Source organism: Stegostoma tigrinum, chromosome 5, assembly GCF_030684315.1.
Source record: "Stegostoma tigrinum isolate sSteTig4 chromosome 5, sSteTig4.hap1, whole genome shotgun sequence".
NCBI classification, from domain to species: domain Eukaryota; kingdom Metazoa; phylum Chordata; class Chondrichthyes; order Orectolobiformes; family Stegostomatidae; genus Stegostoma; species Stegostoma tigrinum.
In genome coordinates, this window is record NC_081358.1 from 19,990,256 (window position 1) to 20,014,735 (window position 24,480).

Here is a 24,480-nt window from a genome sequence, read left to right on the forward strand (position 1 = left end):
AATCTTCCCTGGTGAGTAGCCTATTTGGAGACAATGGCATTTATTAACATCCTCATTATTATACTATCGTGCCTAATTGAAATGAAATTTCCCATTCTACCACCTGTTGGATGGAAATCAGACAGCAATAATTCCCAATATGGTGGTCAGAGCAGTAACCTGGCAACTCCAGCTCCACCTCACTTCCATCCTGTAAGCTGGATGTCAATATTTCAGGGCATGCTCCACAGACAGTAACCAGATGCACCCCATCATTCAGTTGGGATTTCAGGTCCTTACTGGTTAAACAGGACGTCAATTTCCCTCTGCCCGTTATGTTTAAGACAAATGACACGAACTGTTCAGGCAGTTGAGAACTGCCAGCGCTTGACCAGATGCATGGCTAGGCTGGGCTTTAAAGTTGACATCAGTGCCAGGAAATCCTAGCCATGTGCAGTACTACTGAATATGATGAGCAGGACACCCTAGGGGTATCGTCCATTGGGACATCATTGAAGCGTAGGAAGATCACAAAAGAAAGTCGTTAGGTCACGCAAACAGAAGCCTCCATGAAACTCACCAAAATTGGGAGCTAGCCAATTTCTGGTAAAATTCAGTTGTATGAATTGCTTTTTCTCTGTAATTTGTTTTAATAAATCTGAATGGATTCATTTCTTCCATTGAAATCGTATATTTTATTACAGACAGATAACCATTCGAACGTAAACTTTAAATCATTTACATTGAAAACCTGCTCAAACATTTTCAATGAGAAAATATGATTCCACAATTTCTGTTGCACGTTTGTATCGTCAGATAGAATTGTCCTATTTTCACACTTAACCACTGAGGAGCTGGAGCCAACAGGATAAAGAACATTCCTGGTATACATCAAGTTGCATTGATTCTAATCGATTTTAAAATGACATTTGTGCAGGCAGATCAACTCATATGTCCATTGATTTTCTGGCAAAGCAATGGTAATTTGTCACCAGTTTCCTGGTGTAGTGCAGTGCGTAGGAACCTCAACAAACTAAACCACAGAATGGTGAGCAATGAGTTTAATTCTGCTGTGGTGCCCAGTCTCAGCTTCATCGCTGCACTGAGTTACCAAGCAAAAACCACACACTATGGGAAAGAAGAAAAGTTATCGCCAGGTCATCTTGTATACTTCCTGCCAGTCAGCTGAAGAATCGTGGAGGTCTGGTTGGATTTGTTTACACTGTCCTTTGCAGGTGGTGCAGAACATGATAAAATCTAAGAGAAAAATAGAGAAGCAAACCACAATAAACTTCAAAAATTAATTTGTTGCTCTTAAATTAATGGCAAAATTCCATCATTTAGGCATAAGGTTAATGGCACAATTTAAATAGAATTAATACTTTCCCTTTCCTTTTCTTACTATCATGATCCATTACATAGAATTGTGTAGTGGGAGCACAACCAGATTGAGTCATAAATTAATAGGTCCCTATTATAATTCTCTGAAAGTAATTGACACTAAAAATGTTGAGAAAGTATATTGTGTGAATGTGAGTACTTATAAATCTTCAAGGTAGAATTTTAGATATCCTAAAACTCTGGTGTTAAAATATTTGTTAAATATTGGAGCATAATGGTGCAGAAACAGGATAAAATCTGTTGCACTCACCATGTTATTCTCTTTAAGACATCTACTATTTAAATTTAATTCACCACCACATTCCTCAGTGCCTTAGGCAGAAATATATAGTTGTTTCTTGAACTTACTGGTATTTCAAAAGCCTGGCACTCGATTAACCGAGGTACGGTACAAGTCTTTTATTATTCCTAATTTTCTGGAACTTTAAAAGGTGTTATGAGGTGCGGGTTTAGTGTCCCTGTCTCAAACTAAATGTCTAGGTCCAAGTTTTACCTGCTCCGGAAACATGTCATATCATGTCCAAACAGGTTAATTAAAAATTATTTATGAAATCATGCTGAATTAGAGCCTTCTTTCCATTTGTTCACAAGACGTGGCAGCACTGGCTGCACCGGTATTTATTCTTTGCCCCTACCTGCCTTTGAAATGGTGGTTGTGAGCTGCCTTCTTGAACTGTTGCAGCCCATGCGTTGTAGTTGCACCCACAATGCTGTTAGAAGTGATGATTCAGATTTTGACCAAGTAGCAGTAAAGTAACAGTAGTATAGTTTTAAGTGTGGCTTGAGGGGCTGTATTTCTATGCATCTACTACCCTTGTCTTGCTAGATGTACAGATGGGTGTTTGGAAGTTGCTGCCAGAGCAGCCTTACTGAGTCGCTGCTGTGCATTCTGTAGATGGTACAGACCATTGCCATTGAATGTCAGATGTGATTGGAATGAATGTTGAAGAAGGCGGTTGAGGTGCGAATCAAGTGACTGCTTTGTCCCGGGATGGTGTTGAGGTTTTGAGAGTTGTTGGAACTACCCGCACGCAGCAAGTGTAAAGTATTGTAGTATTCAATCACACTCCTGCATTGTGCCTTGCGGATGAGATTTGTGGAGTCAGGAAGTGAGTTACTTGCTCGTGAATTGCAAGCATCTGACCTGCATTTATATGGTTAGACCAGTGCAGTTTCTGGTCAATGGTAATCTTAGGATGTTGAGAGTGGAAGCTTCAAAAGCTCTAATGCCATTGAATGTCAAAAGGAATCGGTTAGAGATCTTGTTGCAGATGGCCATGGCCTGGAGTAAATGCCACTTGCTACTTGTCAGTCCAAATCTGATATTGTTCAGGCCCTGTTGCATTTGGACATGGACCGCTTCAACATCAGAAGATTCAAAGTAAAGAGGGTAAGTCAATTTCAACAATCCTTTCCATAACAGTTTTTATGAATATAAACATTCACAAAACAATACTAATATATTTAGGGAATTTTATATTACTGCTCTCCAGTTCTCCTTCTCCTAAGGATAGCATTTATTAAGAAACAATTAGCAGATATATATGATTTTAATGGAAATTCATGTCAAAAGCTCCACCCAATACTTATTCAACAAGTCGTGTTGGGTTTTCTCCACTTCATGAAGCATTTATTTTTGACTTCCAACTGTTCCACACCCTTCTTTAAATTGCTTCAGGTACCTTTGTACCTTACACTTCTTCAACTCCAAAGAATCCAATGTGTGTGTGGGAGGAATGCACTGAAATTTATTACAATGAACAAAGCACAGTGGCTTGAGTGTTACAATTTTCCTACCATTAATGTCGTATTACAGAATCCAATGCCGTTCACTGAAAATTTGCCAAATCTGAATCAATTTAATGACATCGCCATGTTATTTATTTTGATTGCAGTTGGCATAATTTTCAATGATAATTAACTCCATCCTTTCTGTGTTCACAATACACTGTTAACTAGCAAAGAAATCACAATTAAAAAACCTTGATTCTTTTTAATGGAATTTTTTTACAAGGGGCAGTACAGTGGCTCAGCAGTTCGCACTGCTGTCTAACAGTGCCAAGTACCCAGGTCACATCCCACCCATGGATGACTGTCTGTGCAGTGTTTGTACATTCTCTGTCTGCATGGGTTTCTTCCGGTTGCTCCAGTTTCCTCCTATAGTCCCAAGATGTGGAGTGTTAGGTGGATTGTCCATGAAAAATGCAGGGTTTGCAGGGATAGGGTGGGGGATTGGTCTGGGTGGGATGCTCTTTGGAGGGTTGGTGTGAACGCAGTGGGCCAAATGGCCTGCTTCCACACTGCAGGGATTCTATGAATAAGGAGATACAAAAGAAATAAAATGTTCTTTCCTGTAGGGAGACTGAAAACCCCTTAAGCTGTTAGTTTACGTGGTCAGAATAACAAAGACACTTGTCAAGGCCTTAGTACCCAATCCAACCATAGATGACTGCTCTGGCCTACCAATCTACCCAGTGACATCTGCATTGATTGCATTGATCTGGCATTGGTTGCATTAGATTCTGAGTAAAGGAAATAATTTGTACAGTGGCTAAGTTTGTTTTGGCACTCTGTAAGTAAACTTGAAACAGAAAACCTCATGAAGAGTAAGAACAAGCAATATTGGGCTTGCAATTAGAGCTGTGAGGCTCTAGACATTACTGTGAACCCTTAGTATAAACATTCTTGCTTTTCCATGCTTAGGGTGAGATTAGGAACAGGAAGGAGTGTGATACTTACCTCAACCTTTTCTCAACACGACTCAGCAATCAAGTTTCATACACTTGAGGGCCTGACTCAATGTTAAAATCATATCATGGCAACAATGATGACATTATTTGAGGAATTAATTTAACTAACAATTTAAATTAATTCATCATCTATGCATGCAAGAGGAAAAAGGAAAGAGGGAGGGGCTGGTGGTTAAAATTGAAGCCTTGATTGGGCAGGGCCAGGATACAAAAGCAAGAATCACAATGCAAGGTTATTCCTTGCATAATTGAGATGTTGCAGGGAGGATACATCAAGGCCATCCCAGTGATTGGAGCAGGCAGCACAATTGATTCAGTTCAACAAGCAACCGGCTCTCTGATCAATAAAGTGTGAAGCTAGATGAACACAGCAGGCCAAGCAGCATCTCAGGAGCACAAAAGCTGATGTTTCGGGCCTAGACTCTTCACCCTCTCTGATGAAGGGTCTAGGCCCGAAACGCCAGCTTTTGTGCTCCTGAGATGCTGCTTGGCCTGCTGTGTTCATCCAGCTTCACACATTATTATCTTGGATTCTCCAGCATCTGCAGTTCCCATTATCACGGCTCTCTGATCACTCCATGAGACAATGAAACTGTCCCCTTTTATAAAGAGTTGATAACACTGTAGCCTATTCAGACAACCATTTCCTGTGGATTGCCAGGTAGTATTCGCCGATTTGGCTTTTCAGTTTGTTTGAAGATTTTAAGTTTAGAATCAGACCCAATTCAGTGTCTGCGAACTTGTCTCCAATGTCTCCAGTTTGACGAATACTCACCAAAGAGATCCCACTCTTACCAAATTCCAAATTAGCACTTTGTCCTTGGATCACTGTGTTCCCTTACTGCGCAGGGAGCAAATGTGGGACAGGCCCATGGAGAGGCCAATCAGAGCAGTGTTGAATAAGAGGAGAAAAGTGTCTGAGACTATTATATGTAAAAAAATGTTGAACAGAGCTTTTCTGATTTTTGTTTTGGTATGGTAAGTGTCTGAAATCTTGACAAACATCATTACAGTATTATTTCAAATACGTAATATGTTGAGAATGAACAGTTTCTGAATATTTTAAGCCAGGTATGGTATCTTGATAGTTACTCAGTAAATTAACAACTGTTATTTCATGTAAGTAATGTTTTGATGTACCATTTATCAATAGATTAATCTGCAACTTCTTAATCAAGATAACAAAGACTGTAATAAGAATATTAACTATTTTTCTTGTTTCCAAGGGATGAGGGCATCACTGCCCAGGCAGCATTTATTGTACATCCCTAATTGCCCAGAGGGCAGTTAAGAGTCAACCACATTGCTGTGGGTCTGGAGTCACATGTAGGGCAGACCAGGTAAGGATGGTAGTTTCCTTCCCTAAAAGACACTAGTGAACCAGATGGGTTTTTCTAACCATTGACAATGATCACGGTCATCATTAGACTCTTTTAATTCCAGATACTTATTAAATTCAAATTTCACCATCTGCTGTAGTGGGATTCAAACCTGGGTCCCCAGAAAATTATCTGGATCACTGAGTTAACAGTCCAGTGATAATACCACTAGGCCATTGCCAATAAATAAGCAATTAGTAAAACAATCATGTTAGGTTTAAACTTTGTGCTAAAGTTTCAAAAATCTATTAAGTTAGTGTCAAATCTGCCAGTTAATGGTGACCATTTTCTCAGTTATGCCATTTGTAACGATGCCCTACTTTGATACAACATCACATTCTTAAGGGAAATGTGGCTGTGAGTGAGAGGGGCCCTGATTTCAACAGAGGACCTAGCAGTTTTTTTGCCACTGCCTGGTTTCTTTGCAGTTGGTTGTAACTTGCCAGAAAGTATCAGCACTGGTATCTCATGGGCTCAATAACCAGCAGGTGCGACCCTGATACATCAACATGGTGCTACCTGACATGACAATGGAAAACAAAATGAAGCAAATCAACAAATAAAATCAGCTAGTTGGCTAAATGTTAAATGCTTTTTAGCAAATCTTCGAAAATCTAAACTTAAAAAAACTGAAAGTACTGTGGATGCTGTAAATTGGAAGCAAAACCAGAAATTTCTGGAAAAGTTCAGCAGGTCTGGCAGCAATTTAAAATTCTGAGGAAAGTTCACTTTACCCAAAAATGTTACCTGATTTATCTCTTTAGATGCTGCCAGACCTCTTGAGCTTTACTAGCAATTTCTGCTTTTGCTTCTAAAACCTAAACTGGGGAATCATCAGACACCGTTACCGCCACCTCCAGCAAGATGCCACCACCGGACATATATTCCCCTTGTCCTCCTTCCACAGGGACTGTTCCTTCCAGGACACCCTGGTTCATAATTCCTTCACCCCCAACACCTCCCCACAGCCGAATGGCACCTTCCCCTGTAACCAGCGAAGGTGCAACACCTGCACATTTACCTCCTCCCTACACAGTATCCAAGGGCCCAGACATAGCTTCCAGGTGAAGCAACACTTCACCGGCACTTCCAAGAATCTAGTCTACTGTATTCGCTGTTTACAATGTAGTCTCTTCTACATTGGGGAAATGAAGCATAGATTTGGCGACTGCTTCACAGAACATCTACATTCTGCTCTCAAAACAGACCCTGAACTACCTGTTGCCTGCCATTTCAATGCACCACCCTGCTCCCTGGCCAACATCTCTGTCTCTGGCTTACTATAGTGTTTCAGTGAAACCCAGCACAAGCTGGAGAAACAACACCTCATTTTGCGCTTGGGGACCCTACCGCCCTCCAGACTCAATATTGAGTTCAATAATTTTAGGGCCTCAACTGTCCTATGTCCCAAACGCCCACCCCACACCCCAAGCCTTGTTACAATTTAGCCTGTCACTACACACCCCTGCTGTTACTCATTAACAGTCCCCATTAACAACTATTCACCCTCCCAGCCTGATCATTAGCATCTCCTTTGTCTGTCCAACTGTCTTTCTCTCTCTTTGGGCTCTATCCTATTGTTTAATTCCTACCCCACCCACCTCCCTATTTTCTGCATTTAAACTGACGTTTTCCCAGCCACCATCAGTTCTGAGGAAGGGTCACCAGACCCAAAACGTTAACTCTGTTTTCACCTCCACAGATGCTGCCAGACCTGCTGAGCTTTTCTGGTAGCTTGGTTTTTGTTGCTAAACTGGTGAAAGTTTGCTTACAGATAGCTTGGAAATAAATTGTTCATTTGGAACCACTGTTAGTCCTGCAAGAACTTAGAAAGCAATAAGTGGATTTTTGTGTAAGGATCAATCCACCTTCCAGTGGAAAACATTTATTTTGGTTTTTGTTTGGAATGTGGACTCCACTAGCAAGGCCAGTGCTGTCCTTGAGACAATGTTGGTGACCTACTTTTTTGAAAGCCAATGTTTCCTCTACTGTCACAATGCCATCTCTTTTTTTGTTCCTACAGTTTATTTAAAATATGTATTTATTTAATATGGATAAAAGTTTCACAGAAATTTTGACTTTTTGACAATGTAACTAGATCGTTTCAGGCAAGCACCTTTAAATTCAAATTGGCCTCGGATCAGAGCAGTCAGCCAAGTTTACTGAACTGGTACGATTCTCTAAATGCACAAATCTCAGGACAGAATTTTCCCAGGTCTTAAATTTGTGCAGGCAATGACAAGGAAGTTGAGAAAAATATCATGAGAATAAAAAAGCTCTGTTTGAAACAATCATTAGGGTAGCGTGAAGACGGCTGTCCCAGAGTTGACCATGTCTTCCTAACTCAGCCCAGGATGCTGGACCACAGTCAGACCTACTGGTTTGGGCATGGGCAGGGGCCTCAGCAGGGACAGTGGGGAATTCAGCCCTGGGGGAAGTGGGATGCTCAGGCCTGGGGTTGGGGTTCATTTGGACAGTATTGCTGAGGAAATGACAATGGTGAAAGGGGCAATTCCAGACAGAAGAGCAGAATCTCGGCACAACATTGAGGGCCGAAGGGCCTGTACTGTGCTGTAATGTTCTATGTTCGATAAAATGTTCTATGTAATCTCTTCAAGCGTAAGAGAGAGCAGGAAGCTGCAGAAAGGGAAAGGATTCATGTCATTTGCAATCACCCCACTCTCTCTGTAGTAGCAGAGTATTGGGATTTAGAGTTGCACCTAGATGGTTGTTTATGGAAAAATCTATTGAGTATTTGGTATTCTTTTGTGAGAATCTAATACTAAAGACCATCTAGTTAGCTGTAACTTATTTCTAATAGAAATTTACTTTTAATTAAATGGCTGCCGGGGGGTAAAAAGGGCAGTGAGCAGGTCGTATGCTTCTGTCATGGAAAGAGACATTTTTTAAAGTCCCGGATGAGTAAATCTGCAGGAAGTGTATCCATTTGTAGCTCCTGTCAGACTGCACGTATCAGTTGGACATATTGATAATCATGCAGGATGCAGACAGTCATAGTCAGGTAGATGAATGGATAACTGCACAGACGGCGCAGGAGTCCTTTCTGGCTCTTCCCCACTGCCTTCCCCCCTCCACCCCTGCCTAACAAGTATCCCATTGTGGACTGAGGTGGTGGTTTGTCCATCTGAGGGATGGCAACGGCAGCAACTAGAGCAGTGGCACCACTGCTGGATAAGTTGTACAGCAGGGAGGATCAAAGTGCAAGTGAGCAGTAGTAATAGGGGTGCCTGTAGTCAGGGGCACAGATACTAATTAAGATCATCAGATGCAAGTGATGCCACCACCAGACCTCTTCCCCACTCCTTCCACGTCTGTCTTCTGCAGGGGCCATTGTCTCTGGGACACCCTGATCCACACCTCCTTCACACCCCACCCCCACCCCCTACAGCCCTACGGCACCTTTCCCTGTAACCTTGTGAAGGTGCGACGCCTGCCTATTTACCTCCTCCCTCCCCACTATCCAAGGGCCCAAACATACCTTCCAGGTAAAGCAACACTTCACTTCACTTACCCTTCCCAGAATCTAGTCTACAGCATTTGCTGCTCACAATCTGGTCCCCTCTACATTGGGGAAACAAAGCTTAGATTGGGTGACCACTTTGCAGAACATCTACTTACTGCTCGCGAAAGAGACCCTGAGCTACCTGTAGCCTACCACTTTAACACAACACCCTGTTCCCTGGCCAACGTCTCTGTCTCAGGCTTGCTGCAGTGTTCCAGTGAAGCTCAGCTCAAGCTGGAAGGACAACACATCATTTTCCACTTGGGGACCCTGCAGCCCTCCGGACTCAAAATTGAATTCAATAATTTTAGGACCTCAACTCTCCCATTTTCTAGCCCCCTGTCTGATAAATCAGGCCTTGTTATCACATAGCCTGCCATTACACACTACCTGTTGTTAGTCACTAACAGTCCCATTAACTACTATTCACCCTTCCAGCCAGATTATTATCAACTCCTTTGTCTATTCGAGATAACAAAGTGTGGAGCTGGATGAACACAGCAGGCCAAGCAGTATCTTAGGAGCAGGAACTGCAGATGCTGGACAATCCGTGATAACAAGTTGTGGAGCTGGATGAATACAACAGGCCAAGCAGCATCTTGGGAGCTCTTAAGATGCTGCTTGGCCTGCTGTGTTCATCCAGCTCCACACCTTGTTATCTCAGATTCTCCAGCATCTGCAGTTCCTATTATAACCTTTGTCTATTCAACCGCTCTTCTCTCCCTTCGGGGTCTATCCTATCCTTTACTCCTGAACCCCCCCCCCCTCCCTATTTTCTGCATAAAACTGACATTTTCCCAGCTACCATCAGTTCTAAGGAAGGGTCACCGGACATGAAGTGTTAACTCTGATTTTCTTTTTCTTCACAAATGCTGCAGACCTGAGCTTTTCCAGAAACTTTGGTTTTTTGTTCCTGATTTACAGCATCTGCAGTTCTTTCGTTTTGTTTGCACAGATATGTGCACATGTGGATACAAAAGGGACTCCAGGATGGTGTGTTGCCTCCCTGGTGCCAGGGTCAAGGATGTCTCTGAACGAGCATGGGACGCTCTCAGAGAGAAGACCACACGTATGCCACAAGAGTGACAAGGCCCTGCAAAGGAAGTTCAGGTAGTTCAGTAGTAACTTGAAATTCTAGAGCCCTAGGGTTGTAATCTCCGGATTACTCCCTGTGCTTTCTGCCAGTCGGGTTAGCAAGAGGGAGAAAGTGCAGTCAAACATATGGCTGAAGGGCTGGTGCAAGAGGGAGGACTTCAGGTGTGTGGATCAGTGGTATGTCTTCTGGGCAAGTGGGCATGAGAAATTGCACCTAAACAAGAGGTGCATCAATATCCTGGCGGGGAGGTTCGCTAGTGCCACGGGGGATAGGGAACAGAACAGTAGGTCAGTAAGTGAAATAATTTGAGTAATTAGAAACAAATGCCAGTAAGGCTAAGAAGAGCAGACAGGGAAATGTTACTGAACATGGCAGGACTGATAGTCTGAAATGTGTTTGATTCAATGTGAGGTCTATCATTGATAAGGCAGATTAACTTAGAGCTTGAATTAATACATATGACTTTGAAATTGTAGCTATTACAGAGACTTGGTTATGAGAGGGACAAGACTAGCAGCTTGATGTTCGAGGATTTAGATGTTTCAGGCAAGATAAAGAGGGTGTAAAAGACTTGGGGGGAGATTGTGTTACTGACAAGGGAGAATATCATGCCTGCACTGAGGGAAGACATCTTGTGGGATGATACTGTGTCTTTAAATGTTTTGTCCTATTTCTTATGCAGAGAGGTGTTGTCACTGTTGTTGCCAAATGTGTCTTTTAGACAGGCAGTTTATAAATAGCCTGGAGTTATTCCTGAGTGATTTTTTTGTCATAAATTAGACAAAAATATCATGAGTGGGTGAGGTCAGGGCTTACATAGACCAAAGAAGGCTTCCAATTTGGCTTTAGTTAGTTGAGATGACTTTTTCTAGCTGCTTGAGTACTCTGCTGCTGGGGTGAAGTCTCAGTTAGGGAGGCTTCCTCTTTAAAATCTAAAGGGGCAGACTGTGCTTCTTTCTTTTGGACTGGAAAGAGACAGCATGTGGGAATCGTAACTCCTTTGCTGAATTGTATTTTTGCCAAAGGATGCTGCTCATTGGAACAGTTGATGATTAGTGGTTGCACAACTCATTATCTTGTTAAGTATTTCCATAGAGTAAAGTGCTGCGTTTTTTTCTTTTGATGTATTTTACCTGTTTTAAGAATGAAGTGTGTTTTGATTAAAGCTGTTTGACCAATCAAAGCATATCTGGAACATACAGCTTACACTTGCCTTTAAAAATAAATTTAGGTTCTTGGCTAACTCCATAATATATTTTATCGGTCTGGTCTGTTCCATAACACACTTGGAGGGCTCACCCAGCAAGTCCATATGAGTACAGCTTAGAAATAGGAAGGGTGCAATCACTTTGGGGTTGTACTACAGGCTTCCCAAAAGCCAGTAGGAGATATGAACAGATTATGGGAAAACGAGAGCAACGGTGTTGGTGATTTTTAACTTCCCAGATTTTGACTGGGATTCCCTTAGTGCCAGAGGGTTGGCTGAGGGAAGGAGTTTGTTAGGTGTATCCACAAGAATTTCTCTAAGCAATATGTAAATAGTCCATCTTGGGAAGGGGCAAATTAGATCTGGTTTTGAGCAATGAACATGTCAAACGATAAAAGTTTCAGTGGGGAAGCCCTTTAAGAACAGTGACCATAATTCCATAAGTTTTAAATTTTATATAAGGATAAGAGTAATCTTCAGGTGAAATTAGTGAACGGGGCCAGGGGTGGGGTGGGGGCTGGGGGAGAGGAGGGTGAGCTAACTGCCACAATGTTAGTTAGAAACTGTGAAAAGTAAATGTGGGGGTGACTGTTTGAGGGTAAATCTACCTCTGACATGTGGGAATCCTTATAAAGGCCAGTTAATGGGCTTTCAGAACCAGCATGTTCCTGCGAGGGATAAGGACAGCAAGATTTGGGAACCTTAAATGAGAAGAGAAATCATGAGCCTAGTCAGGAAAAAAAAAGCAGACATAAGGTTTAGAAAATTGAAGACAGATGACCCCTCAAGCAATATAAAGAAAGCGGGAAAGAACCAATACAAGGAGATAGGAGGGATAAAATGGACCGTGAATTGACCTTAGCAAACAGGATTGTGGTCTACAAGGGCCAAGAGGGTAGCTAGGGAAAGGGTAGGTCCACTCAAGACGAAGGAGAGAATTTGTGTGGAGTTGGAGGAAGTGGGTGACATCCTTAACGAACATCTTGTGTCAGTATTTACAGAGGACAAGGGCATGATGGTTGGTGAGTCTAGCGAAGGGTATGTTGATTATTCTTGGGCATGTTTTGATATAAAAAGGAGGTGGTGTTGGCGTGTTTTTAAGAGCATGAAGGTAGACAACTCCCCAGGGCTGGATGGGATCTATCCCAGAATGATGAGGGAGGCAGGCGAGCTTGTATGAAATCTTTGCTTCCTTTTTAGTCATGAGCTCCTGGGCAAATGGGGAATAGCCAACATTGTTCCTTCATTTAAGAAGGGCAACAGGGATAATTTAGGAAACAATAAATCAGTAAGCCTTCATGTCAGTGATTGGGAAAGTATTCAAGAAGATTCTTTGGGACAAGATTTAGTCTTATTTGGACAAATTTGGACTTATTAGTGATAGGTATAATGGCTTTGTGCAGGGGAGATCATGGCTGTCAAACTTTGAGTGTTTTAAGGAATTGGCTGAAATGATTGAGGACAGAGTGGTGGATGTTGTTTACACAGTCTTTATCAAGGATTTTGACAAGGCCCTTCATGGCAGGGTAATAAAGAAAGTGAAGTCACGTGGGATCTATGGTGTGCAGATAAGATACACAAAGGTTTGGGAGTTACAGATGCTGAGGAGGACTGACGGAGGGTACAGGATGAAACAGAGAGGTAGGAGACTTGGGGGTGGGGGCGGGCGGGGAGGAGTGGGAAAGCGGTGGGAAAGGCAGATGGAGCTTAATCCAGAAAAATGAGGTGATGCAATTTGCAAGGTCTAATGCAGGTGTGAAATATACAGTAAATGGAAGAAAGTTTAAAAGTATTTGGGGCATCTAGGCATACAAATCCACAGTTCCCCAAAAGTGGCAAGACAAATGGATAAGGTGGTCTAGAAGGTATTTGACATGCCTCTTTCCTCAATCAGGGCATAAAATTGCGAAGTAAAATTGCAGCTGTATAGAATGTTAATAAGGCCACACTTAGAATATTGCATACAGTTCTGGTCACCACACTGCTAGAACGATGTGGAAGCTTTGGAGAGGGAACAGAAAATGATGATCTGAATGTTGTGTGGCTTTGAGGGTATTAGCTATGAGGAGACATTGGACAAACTTGGTTTATTTTCACTTGAATATTTAGAGTGTGAGGGAGTGACCTGACAGAAGTTGGCAGTCTTGGATAGAATGGATCGTTAGTCTTTTTCCCCGGATAGAAAAGTCCGTTACTGTGGGATATAAATTCAAGGTACAAGTGGAGAAGTTTAAAGGAGATGTGAAAGTAAGTGTTTTTTTTTGTTTTAAAGATGGTGTCCAGAATGTGCTACCAGAGGAGGTGGTAAAAGCAGATACAACAGCAATGTTTAAGAGACATCTTAACAGATACATGAATAGGCAGGGAATGGAGGGATATGGAAGATGTAGAGGCAAAAGACCTGTAACTTAGGAGGGCATCACATGTTGGTGCATGTTGTAGGCCGAAGGGGCTGTTCCTGTCATGTAGTGTTCTTTGGTCTGTGCTCAACATGAGGAGAATGAATAGCTGGGAAGGCCGTGACAAATTGCAAAGCCACACGCTCAGGAGATAAATGGAAATCACTTCACATAGGATGGGATCAGACCTGACCTGCAGAGGGACCTTGTGCTGTACTTGGCCTTGTCGGTCTAAAAGACTTGGCTGGCCATCCCCAGGGGCATTTGGATATAGCTGACCCAGGTCTGTTCAGTCGTACCTAGATGCAGCCTTGCTGTCCCTAACACCCTGCCTCAGCTTTCGCTTCACAGGGTGGCAGGGGCTGGAAACCTCGGGCATTCCTAAGAGGGAGCTTCTGGGGGTCACGTATGTGACCTTCTTCCATCTGGGTGTTTAAAGGAACTGATCTGTTTCCCTGAGAGGAAGGGACACCTGCAATTAGGTCAAGATCCCTTGGCACGCATTGATATAGAGCACTAATGCCTATAGCAATGGACTACAGGCCTGTGACACTAAATATGCTGGACCAGGGTCTCCATAACAGTAACTAGCTTCTTCATTCAAGGCATGCTAGAAGCAGCACAGCATGGATAACATTGTTGGAGTTTTCCATAAAGTCACAGATTAATACAACACAGAAACAGAACCTTCAGTCCAACTGGTCTGTGGCTACTAGACATCCCAATCTGACCTAGTCCCACTTACCAGCTTTTGGCCCTTATCCCTCTAAATCCAGATGTTTCATTTTGGTAAGGAAAACAAGGGTTGGACTTTTACACTTAATAGAAAGGCCCTAGGAAGTGTTGCTGAACAAGGAGACCTAGTGGTGCAGGTGCATAATGCCTTGAAAATGGAGTGACGGGTAGACAGGGTGGTGAAGGAGTTGCTTGGCATGCTTGCCTTTGTTGGTCAGAACATTACGGCTGTACAAGGCACTGGTTAGGCCACTTTTGGAATACTGCATACGATTCTGGCTTTCCTTTGATAGGAAGGATACTGTTAATCTTGAGAGGTTGCAGAAAAGATTCGCAAAGATGTTGCTAGGAGTAGAAAGCTTGAGTTATAGGGAGAGGATGAATAGGCTGGGGCTTTCTTCCTTGAAGCGCTGGAGGTTGAGAGGTGGCCTTATAGAAGTTTATAAAATCATGAGGGGGCATGGGCAGGGTAAATAATCAAGATTTTTTTCCAGCGTTGGGGAGTCCAAAACTAGACGGCATAGATTTAAGGTGAGAGGGGAAAGACTTAAGAAGAATCTGACGGGTAACTTTTTATGCAGGATGGTGCGTACGGAACATGCTGCCATAGGAAGTGGTGGAGGCGGGTACGATAACGGCATTTAAAAGGCATCTGGAGGGTATATGAATGTCTTTCAATCCAGTCTACCAATTGTCTCTGACAAACCAGCCTGATATTCCTGAGCCCTGCTGTGCATTTTGACAAGGTCAGAATGGAATCTTCTTCTGCCTGGGTCTAAGTAGATGACTGGTCTCCCAGTAATTCTCCGAGTGCTAGTGACCTGAAGTGTTTCTTCCTCAACCAGTTGTGAGACCGGTCAGTGATTTGCTCATCAGCTTGCCTTCAGGACATTAATCTGGATAGAGAACCAATGGAGGTGAAAGCCTCTGAGCTGGTGAACAATATAGGTTAAAGCTTTGCCCCAGTGCAACCTCAGAAGGCTGGTTGCAGCTTCTGCCTCAGATGTGGAAGTAATTATGGGTATCACTGGCCTCTTTCTCATTCCAGTTTGCTGGGTGCTACTATTTCCTACATAAGAAAGGAGAGGGAATTAGAAGTGAGAAAGGAGTAAGAGCTTGTCCAGCATTAGAATGTGTTAGTGTGGAGTTAATCTAAGAGCAGTACAGCACAGCACAATGATGCTCACTTAGATATTTGCTCATGAAAGGCCCTACATGGACATTGCCCCCTTCTCCACACAGTTCCAGCATTTTCTCCTCTTGTGGAGTGAGGAACACAATGTTGCCACCCCATTTCCAATCTTGGCCCTCTTTGCTCAATGTTGAAAGATTCTTTTTCCCCCCTACAATGATACAAAGGAAGGGATTGCATGATCTGTTCTTCCTGATGGGTCAGTTTCTGATCTGTTCTCTGACATTTTTGTGGTCTTAAAATCAGGATTGCCAAACTGTTGATGGACAGGCAAGAAATCTGTGGCCCTTTTTCTCATTTTCTAGCTTTGCCTAAATGATATCTGAGAGGCCATGTTGAATATTAGCCACAGCAAGCATGGATGTTTCCACAGAGAGCAGAGGTAAAAGCAATTCCATTTCTTTGTCATTCAGAGATGATTGTTATCCACCCATCTAAAGACAGCATGTTAAAACGTAAAATTAAAGATAGCCTTATCAGTGCATTTGTAAGAAATGGAGAAGATGGGTGAGATCCTATTAAAAAGCACTCTCTCACTGAAGGTGTTTAGGTCAAGGTCAGGTCCCATCCTTACAGTCAAGAATTGCTGCTCCCTCTTTAACTTCTGATTTACAACCAGCCAGTGTCCTTTTACCCTCCTGGCTCGAGCTGCAGACTCTACAAGATGCTTTCAGCCCTGAAACTGCTTTGCTGACAAGAACCAAATTGCTTCTTCCTACTTTCAGTTACAGCATGTGAAATGTGTTACAATTAAAATGTCAATGAATGTGATACTAAATGACAATACAGTTAACAATGTTGTAGAAAGCGGATTGTCAGAGCCAAGGCACAGTGAGGAAAGACCTTAGTCTGATGTCATTCTGCTGAAGTTATTGAACCCTCCCAGTGATTTTGCACAAGTATGAGATGCCTTTGTTTTGTTTGTTGGATACTGTCAAACTCCAAATCTTTGTTTTCTTCAGCTGCTGCTGTACAGAACCAAACTGCTTTAGTGACTGTTAGTTTGTTTATTTTTAGCAAATTAGTAATGTTTTTGAAATTAAAAACTGTGAATGTAGAACTGTCTGGGCAAAGTCAATGGCAGCCAGTGATGAGTCTGTTTTTAGAGGCTAGCTTACCAGATGACTAGTAAGAGCACTTGTGCTAAATGTTGTATATGAACAGGAAGATTGAACTAAATATATATCAAATGTACATTTGACAACCAAGTTATATATTACAGATAGCTTGCATCTTCCTGAAATGTAATTTCTTTTTATGTCTTTATATTAGGCTTTATATATAAATTGCAAGCTGAAACGATTTAAATCCTACCAACAAAGCTATTATAGGCATTAGAAAAGGAAAGGGTGGAAAGAATCAACAGGACAGAGCATCTGTGTTGCTGGCTGTGAAGGTTTGGTTACCAGCAAATGTGAAAAGGTGAAATCAGTTGACCCTCTTTTAAATTTCTTTAATCCAGAAGCAAGTTCTGAAAATCATCCTGAGACACACAAGACAGACACCGTATACATATTTGTACATTTGCTACTGCTCCCTGGAGTCTTCTGTTCTTCTTTTGTAATTAGTGAGTATTTGACAAACAAATAATTTAAAGCTATTTTTCATCTTAAAGAATTAAAGGAACATCTGTAAAATTATCAGCTGTCTTTAGCAATAGAACTAACAAGCTTTCAGCCTTTCAGATATCCTTAACACCTATTTTCAGGAGCCGTCCACATTGAGAATTGGAGTAAGGACACAATTTATTCTGGAGGATGTAATTTCGTAAATTATGCCATTGTGGTTTACTATGTGATAGCCCATGTAACAAATACCACAGATAGTTGGGTTCTGTCGCATCAGTTATCTTGAAGTTTACTTACAATACTGATTACAAGCAACAATATCACTACCTTGTCACATGCAGACTGGGTTCTGTGCCTATTGCGCATTTTACGCATAATTGACCAATACAGTAAATCCATTAAACAGAGCAACTGCAGGTCGACCTTTGCACTGGAACATCACTTATCATGTACCTGCCTTAAAAGGTAAGGTCCTCACTGGTCAGTGATCTATGCTGTATTACAACAAAAAGTTTGTCTGTGAAAGCAGAATCCTATTTTAAATGTTAACATATTACCGTAAGTGATGAAAACCTTTTGATATACATTTGCTTCTGATGTTGCTCCACATAACATGATCCAACTATAGTGCTCGCTCTTTTCAAGATCTTCAGGGTCCCCATGCAAAATATTAATGGCATGAGCTAAGAATTATGAAGTACTGCAGCACTGGAAAATAACATTGATCATAGAATAGTTCAGAAAATCTAATCGAATAAAGGGCCATCAAATAAATAAAAAATGTTGCTGACTTTATTATTTTTTACATTAGGTAATATGGGTAAATTGATTGTTCCACAAAGCACTTTCGGCTAAGACAGTTGTATCTTTTAATAACTTTCCAGTTCAAGCACATTTATATTTCTGACAGATGATATGAGTTCATGTAAACATTTGTACAAGTAATTTTTCAGGACTAACAAATCACTGGATTATTGTCAAGAAAATATCTGTAGTGAAAGTGGAATTAAAACCCTTGTCAAATCTCTACAACTCAACAATAAATTCAAGATTAGTTGATTGGGGATTAAATGAAAAATAATAATATTCTTTAATGTGAAGCAGCTGCTGGAGAAATGTTATTTCCACAGTGTAGAATTCTAACTAGAGTTGTTCTTTGCTTGTCTAGTGGTAGGATCCATGTAAATTCATTTGAGTGGCATTTAGGTTGAAGCTTAGGTGGCTGGAGGATGTTAAGGGGAGATGGTGACATTGTGATCATGTCACTGGATTAGCAATCCAAAATCCTAGGTTAGTGTGAATGTGGGTTTGAGCCATACCATGGCAAATCTGAATTCAGTTAAAAAATCTAGAATTAAAGAATGAGCCTAATGACAATCTTTGAAACATTGCAAATTGTTGCAAAAACCCGTCTGCGTCACTAATACCCTCTCCAGAGTAAATCTGCCATCCTTGGACTACATGTAACTCCAGAGCCAGAGTGCAATGGTTGACTCTGGGCAATTAGGAATCCATCATAAATGCTGGTTTAACCAATAATGCCTATAATCCCATGAACAAGTTTAAAAAACATCGCCTGCAACTAATCTGTTCAACGGACAAATCTCTGTTTTCAGATCTGCATGGCTCCAGCTGTAAATTATATGGTGGGGAGTCCTAAATCATCACTAAATAAACCAACTATTACAATATCCATTAACAGACTTGACCACTTTATTTCCCACTTGCTTACTTTTTTGAAATGCTTTAACAATACTCCCCTTATTATTCAAAATTTACAGTTAGGTGGGTAATATGATTCATACAAACTATGCATTCTACACCCAACATCCCAGATGGCTATTAAGATTGGTGCATCGTTTCACGTTCATACGTTTTTACAAAGTGTGAGAGGAAGGGGCATAAAATAAAAGGAGGAAAGCACAACAGAAGTTAGAATCAGGCTAAGTCATAACCATGAGTGAAAGATTTAAACTGTATTTGAATGTATACAGCAGTTGTAACAAGATAGATTAGTTGATGGCATAAATAGAAATAGGTGAATGTGATGGAAATATGGTTTCAACCGATCAAGACTAAGAGCTCAATATTTAAAGGTGTTCAACATTCCCGAAGAATAGGTAAAGAGGAAAAAGAGTTAGGATAGCTTTGTTAACAAAGAAATACAAAGTCATGAAATAATTGAGGTCTGTAAGAAGGGCACTGCAAATGTCATGAGTGATTTTAATCTGCATATTGACAAGATGTATCAGATGGGCAAGGTTAATATAAAAGTTGTATTCGTAGATAGCATCAGGGATTGTTTCTTAGAGCAGCGCATTTCAGAACGTGCACAAGACAGCCTATTTTACATTGAGTTATGTGTAATGAGGTGGGATTAATGAGTTCTCTCATTGCTGCACAATGGTGATCCTGTAGCATTGACCACTTTTAATTTCGGATATGGCGACCACACTGAGAGAGCAGAGATAGTAGGAACTGCAGATGCTGGAGCATCTGAGATAGTAAGGTGTAGAGCTGGGTGAACACAGCAAGCCAAGCAGCATTATTGGAGCAGGAGAGTTGATGTTTCAGGCTTAGACCCGACCCTTTTACTGAAGAAGCGTCTAGACCCAAAACGCTAGCTTTCCTGCTCCTATGATGCTGCTTGACCTGCTGTGTTCATCCAGCTCTACACCTTGTTATCTCTTACACTGAGAGAACAACTCAGGGTAGAGATACCCCGTCTTCCCTTACATGGGACTGCAAGCTGAAGCTCCTCTGGTGCTCCAGCGCCTCCAATTGGTCCTCCAGATTCAAGGACCCACCTGCCATTCTCAATTGGTTGGGATGCACAGTCGCTAGCTACTAATTGGCGAATCCTACAAAAAAAAATCATCAGGTCATAGTTCACTGCACAGTTCCACATCAAGAGTTACATTTGAGCTGGAGTTCAAGTTCCTCACCTAAAATGGAAGCTTTTGTCACCAATCTTTGCAGAAATTAATTTATTCTTGCACCACAGTTGGCTTTGGCTTTCTTAGTTCAGGCAAAATCTGTTAGGAATCAAAATTAGTCATGGAAATAATTATTTCCCCTTACTCTGCTTCAACATCCATAAAAAATAGGTAACACCCACTGTATCTTTTATGATAGAAGTGAGAATCAATTTAGCTGAAACTACCAGTAGTGTTGAGTACCCAATTATTCAAAATAGAATTTCTTAGAATTGATATATCATGAGCCAAGATTAAACAATTTGCTTTTTTCCATTTGGTTGTATTCCTTTGAATTGTTGTGTAAATGATTACCCTCCCTTTTCGTTAATAATTATTGTTCTGCTATTGCATAAACTCGGAGAACAATTTACAAGCAAGAACAGGTATATTAAACAGGCCATAGACATGTTAACATTTTTGTGATTATAATTGTAAAAGTGATATACAGAAGACAGCAAATCCCTATTTGTGATGACAAAGTTAAGTTTAACAAAGGTCTATTTATACATAAACAAAAAAGTCTTGGCAATAGACGTTTCAAAGAGCTTTCTTGATAAGAGATTCAAGGACAGACCAAAATCTAAACCATGACCTTCATCTGTGTCAGTCCTCTTTGCAGCTGTCTGTAGCTCATAATGCCCAGCCATATTTAACTGTTCAATTGCTAGGTTATAGAGTGGCCACATCCAAAAGTAAAAAGATGTTGTCATCATAAATATACTCTAATCTGATTACAAATAACCCAAGTGTCAAAAGAATGTCCTTTGGATTTCAATGAGAATAAAAGTCCCATTTGATTTTAAAAAAGACTTCAATTCTGGAATATATTTAAAATCCTTTTAAAAACAGATAATGCAACATGTGCTTCTCTGCAATACTTTCTGTGACTGTAAATACGTTTATTCCAAACTTTTTCCTTAGTTTTATAGAACTGATTAATCATTTTTTGCTGCACTTTTGCCTACATTTTTCGTTTAAAAAGTTGCTGTGACGAGAATGCAGACCGTCTGACTAACCTTTCTAAGTGATGCTTTTTCACAGGCATGCTAATTTAACTGAGGCACAAACACATTTTTTAAAAAGGAAGTAATTTTGCAAGAAAAACTGAGGTGCAGATGTCTTGTTGTAGTATGTTACATTTCACACATATCCTTCGTAGAATCAATAAATGGAGGGAACATAAGTTTTTGTTTGTATGGACTTTGTAACTGTTCATAGCTTCGTATTTTTTTCTAACTTTTTTCAATAGCTGTTATAAAACTTTGAGCCATTAGAAGTTGCAATAATGAAACTAAGTAGCCTTGTCTTGAAAGCCTTGAAATTGCATTAAATGAGATTAACCTACAATCGCTTTTTTTTGTGTGGAATTCAATTGTCTTGTGACTTCAACCTATACATTGATTTCAAATTTTCATGTAAGAGAAACAAATTGCAGGGGAGTTCCCTCAAGATGTCAAATGAATGTGTAATTTCATTTATCCTGATCAATACTATCAATATATCTTCATACATTTTTGGCAGCTGGCTTGGCAGAAGCCTTCAAAGCAACAATACAGCATTGTCATGTTCAATAACTCTGAAGAGATTCTAGATGCCTCCTAATATGCGTTATCCTTTAATTCACTTGCATTTAAAGGCCATAAAGTTTCATTTGAAATCCAGTTGTTTCATTCAGGCTATCCTTATGCTGAACTTCCTCATATGTTGGAAGTTTTTACTACTGTTAATGGAATTCAGTGGGTTTTTGTTTTGAGATGTGTGGAAGGACAAGCATAAACAAGATACCTATACTTGCATTGCATAATTACACTAAAGTTGTTTCTGTTGATTTCATACAGCATCATGGTAATTTGAACACTAATGTACTGAGGCCAAAACTGACACAAGTTCTACTGGGGGAGAAAAGATTCTATCCATCATATTATTTATCAGAATAATAACGTAAAAAACTTGACAGAAATGCTAACTTAAGGCTGTTATTTTCTAAATGGAGGGAGGTCAAGTTAAGTTGTTGTAAAGTTGTTTTGCTTTTCCAAAGTGTTGGCCAGTGAATACATTTTAATATTGTCTCTGGCTGGAGCAACTTGTTTTTATAATGTTCGGGGCTGGTGTTCTTAAGTGCTTTTATTTCTTTAAAAACATTAAAGAACTATGAGAAAAATTATATCCATGATGCCATCATGTGTTTTTGTAAATACAATCTATTCTTGACAGGAAATAGAAAATGCCAGAGTTCTGAAAATGGAATTTTATGAAAATTTTATATTGAATTTACATGTCAGGCAGACAGATTAATATTTTTGGCACAAACAGTGATAACAGAAAAATGCAGTTTGGAACCAAAATTCATTCTGGAAGCCCTTTTAATTTGTAAAACAAGATGCAAGCCTTGTGGCAGAAGGTAACCCTCTACAGAACTGGATAATGTATTGACGCTTTCATCTCTGGCTCTTGGGATCGAAGCCAGCCCAGATTGGGGGCATTAAAATCTTTCTCTCTGCCAGCTATGAAATTCTAAAATGAAATTTGGCCTCAGCATTCTTCCTGATGTCTGTGGCGTTACAATGTGGAACTGCCCATTTTTTAGCGTAACAATGATAGCTTATTCTAGCTGCCTTAGCTGTGTATGAATGTGATGCTCAGATTTTTCTGATATGCAGTTGGCAAAAGAGACAGTAGAAAATTTCCAACTCAGGTCATTACTGATTTTAGCTGACCTTTATCTCCTGAGGAAGATTTACATTTATGTTGGCAAGAATATAACCAATGGCTGGAACAAACATACCTTAAAATAACTTGTGAGGCTGGATGAACACAGCAGGCCAAGTAGCATCTTGGGAGCACAAAAGCTGACGTTTCGGGCCTAGACCCTTCATCAGAGAGGGGGAGGGGTTGAGGGTTCTGGAATAAATAGGGAGAGAGGGGGAGGCGGACCGAAGATGGAGAGTAAAGAAGATAGGTGGAGAGGAGAGTGTAGGTGGGGAGGTAGGGAGGGGATAGGTCAGTCCAGGGAAGACGGACAGGTCAAGGAGGTGGGATGAGGTTAGTAGGTAGATGGGGGTGCGGCTTGGGGTGGGAGGAAGGGATGGGTGAGAGGAAGAACCGGTTAGGGAGGCAGAGACAGGTTGGACTGGTTTTGGGATGCAGTGGGTGGAGGGGAAGAGCTGGGCTGGTTGTGTGGTGCAGTGGGGGGAGGGGACGAACTGGGCTGGTTTAGGGATGCAGCTGGGGAAGGGGAGATTTTGAAACTGGTGAAGCCCACATTGATACCATTAGGCTGCAGGGTTCCCAGGCGGAATATGAGTTGCTGTTCCTGCAACCTTCGGGTGGCATCATTGTGGCAGTGCAGGAGGCCCATGATGGACATGTCATCTAGAGAATGGGAGGGGGAGTGGAAATGGTTTGCGACTGGGAGGTGCAGTTGTTTGCTGTGAACTGAGCGGAGGTGTTCTGCAAAGCGGTCCCCAAGCCTCCGCTTGGTTTCCCCAATGTAGAGGAAGCCGCACCGGGTACAGTGGATGCAGTATACCACATTGGCAGATGTGCAGGTGAACCTCTGCTTAATGTCGAATGTCATCTTGGGGCCCGGGATAGGGGTGAGGAAGGAGGTGTGGGGGCAAGTGTAGCATTTCCTGCGGTTGCAGGGGAAGGAGCAGAGGTTATTGAGCAGAGGTTCATCTGCACATCTGCCAGTGTGGTATACTGCATCCAGTGTACCCGGTGTGGCTTCCTCTACATTGGGGAAACCAAGCGGAGGCTTGGAGACCGCTTTGCAGAACACCTCCGCTCAGTTCGCAACAAACAACTGCACCTCCCAGTCGCAAACCATTTCCACTCCCCCTCCCATTCTTTAGATGACATGTCCATCATGGGCCTCCTGCACTGCCACAATGATGCCACCCGAAGGTTGCAGGAACAGCAACTCATATTCCGCCTGGGAACCCTGCAGCCCAATGGTATCAATGTGGACTTCACCAGTTTCAAAATCTCCCCTTCCCCAGCTGCATCCCTAAACCAGCCCAGTTCGTCCCCTCCCCCCACTGCACCACACAACCAGCCCAGCTCTTCCCCTCCACCCACTGCATCCCAAAACCAGTCCAACCTGTCTCTGCCTCCCTAACCGGTTCTTCCTCTCACCCATCCCTTCCTCCAACCCCAAGCCGCACCCCCATCTACCTACTAACCTCATCCCACCTCCTTGACCTGTCCGTCTTCCCTGGACTGACCTATCCCCTCCCTACCTCCCCACCTATACTCTCTTCACCTAGCTTCT

General features: G+C 41.6%; 1 long non-coding RNA gene across 1 annotated transcript; it reads right to left on the bottom strand.

Annotated features, from left to right (window-relative positions):
• Window positions 1-770: 770 nt before the first annotated feature.
• On the bottom strand, window positions 771-23,077 carry LOC125452112 (uncharacterized). Its single transcript, XR_007247462.2, has 3 exons — window positions 22,993-23,077; window positions 20,175-20,264; window positions 771-1,236 (listed from the first exon to the last, which is right to left on the bottom strand). It is a non-coding gene; the product is annotated as an uncharacterized LOC125452112 (long non-coding RNA).
• Window positions 23,078-24,480: the final 1,403 nt, after the last annotated feature.